Source organism: Talpa occidentalis, unplaced genomic scaffold (genome assembly GCF_014898055.3).
Source record: "Talpa occidentalis isolate TD23 unplaced genomic scaffold, MPIMG_talOcc4v2.1 talOcc4.6, whole genome shotgun sequence".
NCBI classification, from domain to species: Eukaryota; Metazoa; Chordata; class Mammalia; order Eulipotyphla; family Talpidae; genus Talpa; species Talpa occidentalis.
Genome location: NW_023604972.1, coordinates 39,915,013 through 39,918,934, shown reverse-complemented (window position 1 = coordinate 39,918,934; position 3,922 = coordinate 39,915,013).

Below are 3,922 nucleotides of genomic sequence, written 5' to 3'. Positions count from 1 at the left end.
TGGGCCCCAGTATGTGATCCATCCTGGAGAATGATCCATGTGCACTTGAGAAAAACATGTACTCAGGTTTTTTTGGGTTTAGTGTTCTATGGATGTCTGTTAAGCCCAAGCGTTCTACATCCTTATTTAGAACTTTCGTGTCTTTACTTATTTTTTGTCTCGTTGATCTATCCATTTTTGGTAGTGGTGTGTTGAATTCTCCCACCACGTATGTGTTTCTCTGATGTCTGTTTTCAAAGATGAGAATAGTTGTCTGATATATTTTGCTGCTCCTTCGTTTGGTGAATATATGTTAATGAGTGTTATTTCTTCTTGAAGTATTGTCCCCTTGATCATAATGTAGTGACCGTTGGAGTCTCTTTTTACATTTTTGAGTTTGAAATCTGTCTTATCTGATATAATTATAGCTGTTCCTGCTTTCTTTTTTGGTCCATTTGCTTGTAGGATTGTTTTCCATCCTTTAACTTTGAGCCTATTTTTATCTTTTGTAGCTAAATGTGTTTCCTGGAGACAGCAAAAGGTTAGGTTTTGTTTCTTAATCCAGCCTGTGACTCTGTGTCTTTTTATTGAAGAGTTTAGTCCATTTACATTTAGAGTTAATATTGATATGTTAGCATCTGTATTTGCCATTGTGTTTGTCTTTCCTTTGATTTTATTTATTTATTCTTTTAATAACTTTTTTTTGGCCTTCTTTCATTGTTATTCGTCCCTCTGAGGTTCTGACTTTAGGACTCCTTGTAGTGTTTTTGGAGTGGGGGTTTAGTCGTAATGAAATTCCAGAGTTTCTGTTTGTCTGGGAAGGTCCTTATTCTTTCTTCATAGAGGAAGGAGAGCCTGCAGGACAGAGTATTCTTGGTTGGCATCTGTTTTCTTGGAGTCTGTTGACTATATCCCTCTATTCTCTCCTCACCCGTAGTGTTTCTTCGGAGAAGTCTGATGTCAGTCTGATTCATTTTCCTTTGAATATTATCTGTTTCATCCTTCTTGTCCGCTTCATTATTTTTTCCCTGTCTTGGATTCTTGGGAGCTTTACTATTGTGTGTCTTGCTGTATTTTTCCTTTCATCATGGAAGTTTGGTGTTCTTCTTGCTTCTTGTATATCAATTTTCAGCTCCTTCTTCACGTTTGGGAAGTTCTCTTCCATTATCTCCTTGAATATTTTCTCTGTTCCTACATCTATCTCCTCTCCTTCTGGGATTCCTGTAACTCTTATATTTCCTTTCCTCATGGAGTCAGATAGTTCCCAAAGTCTTTCTTCATTATTTTTCCTTCGTACTTCTGTATTTCTGTATTTTTCCTTCGTACTTCTCTTTCTTTTTCAGTTTTGGTTCTTTATATTTCTGTGTGTTTGAGAGTACTTATTTGTTCTTCCATTTCATCTATTCTGCTTTCATTGCTTTTCCCAGAATTCTTTAGCACCTCCATTAATTCTTTGATCTCCTGCATTTCTTTTACTTCCTTCTTTAGGGACTCAATTTCATTTTTCTGATCATTGATTATTTTTCCCTTATCATTGTTTTCCTTTAAGACTTCTGTCAGTTTTTTAATCACAGCAATTTGAAATTCTCTTTCTGGAAGGCTCAGAAGTTCTCCCAAGTTACTGTCATTGCAATCTGTGGGTGGTTTCATTTTGTGGTGAGTCTTTTTCCTGAGGAGTTGCTGGGTTGCATGTAGTCTTTCTTTTCCCTACTGCTTGTTTTTAATTTGCTGTATGCGTTGGGACTCTGTGTTGGTGGTACTGGCCAGCATCTTTTTGGTGTGCTCTTTGTGGGTTTCGGAAACTGGCAGTCTAAATGAGTCAAGTACTGTTATGCCAGAAGTCTAGTGAGGCAGTGGTACTTTGAGTTTGTTAATTTTCACTGTCACAGAATATTTCCTCCTTCTGTGTTTAATTACAAAGGTGTGTCTTGAAGTCCCACAAACTTCCCTGGATTGGGGCAGCTGGATTGGACTCTGGGTTCCAAATCACTGGATCCCCCTCTGGGCTCCAACTTCCTGCCAGTCGGGACCAGGCTTGTGGGGGTCTTCAGCTCACCTCTGACTGCACAGGGAAACATCTCCCTCTGGCTCCTCTGGGAGCCTTTTGCCAGTTTCAAGCAGTCTTTATTGAAGAAAGGTCCCTGTTCTAAAGTGGCAATGTGGAGACCCACTCCCCTGCACGCCAGGTCTGCCCAGGCCTTGGGTGCCCGCTCCCTCTCTGGGCTGGGACTGCTGGCCAGAAGGGGCCTGGCATGGGCAAACTTCCCAGAAGGGGCCTGGCATGGGCAAACTTACCTCTGGCTCTCTGGGAGCCTTCTGCTGGTTTCAAGCAGTCTTTACTGAAGAAAGGTTCCTGTTCTAAAATGGTTATGCGAGGACGCACTCCCCTGTGCTCCTGGTCTGCCCTGGCCGTGGGTGCCTGCTCCCCTCTGGACTCCGACTGCTGGCTAGAAGGGGCCGTGTGCAGGGGAACTTCCCAGCTCACCTCTGGCTCCTCTGGGAGCCTTCTGCCAGTTTTAAGCAGTCTTTACTCATGGTCAATATTTTAAAGAGAAAAATTGATGAGTTTAAACAGAAGAACATAAAGATATGAGTGCGGTTTATTATAGTGTCTGGAAATCTTTGGGCCCTCTGTATTTCAACACTTACAGTGAGTGTATACACACAGAAAGAAATAACACAAGTATAGAAGGTAATTTTTTAATTAGGTAAAATTAGACATTTAAATTAGAAATGCACTCAAATAATTGCAGTCAAACATTACTTCTATAGTATATGTAAACAATCAGAAGAGAGCTATTCAAGAGGATAACCAGCTCTCAACTGGAAAAGCCTTCCTGTAACACTGTGATTAATGTGCTTCCAGTGGAACTCAGTAAGCTAATGAGGAGAGTCGCTCATAGCTAGTTACACAGCACATTCTAATGAGACATCAACTTCACAATATGAATTCAGGGTAAAGCTGTTATAGGTAAAAAAGACGGGGTAATATAAACACTTGTATGATAACTTTACATATATCATTCTGGACTATACACAAGACTCTTACAACCATTACTTGGAAAATGGAAATTCCCAAACCAGAGTCCTGTAAATGCAATTATTAATAACCAAACATTAAGAAATGTTTTAAGTGCAGTGTTTGGGAAGTTATGACAAATTGAAGGTAGGAATTAAAGGATAACAAAGCTGAAAAATAGAGTCATGGACATAATTAACTTTTTCTTAGTGCTCATACTCAGGGAAATAAAATGTCGAAGAGCCAACTAAACTAATTTCCTAGGAAAAGAATAGAATAAACACAAGTGATTTACTTGACTGATCACGATAAGGAATTAAAAAGTTAATATCTTTCTGTGTGTCTTCCTTCCAGAATCTACATTAGTGATAATATTGGTGTGAATGAAGAGTCTGAGTCTACATTGTCTGCCAGCTTCTCTTCCTCACTGCTGTGCATCACCTGTCATAAATTACTCACACTAATAAGAAAAAGTGAGGATTCCTCCAAACTGAAAATAGAATTACCATAAAGCCCAGCAATTCCACTTCTTTGTGTACATGAAAGGGAGTTGAAATCAAAGCAGACTGTGAAGTTTTTGCGCATTCATCCTCACAGCAGCTCTATTCATGACCGGCAAAATGTTGAAATATCCAAAATCCAATGAGTCAACACAAAATGTTCACACAAGATGTTATATAAGCTTCAAAGGCCAGTGCCAGTGCAAATATCACTTGCTGTTGATTCCAAATATATGAACTCTTTAGACTTGGCAAATTCATTGAAGCAGAAAGCACAATGATGTTTACCAGTGACTGGTGAAACATGAAAGGAGAATACTTATGTAATGGTTATAGAATTTCAGTTTTGCAAGATGAAAAGCTATTTGCAGATTGTTTGCACAATAATGGGAATATACTTAAACCATTAAACTAAAACTTATCT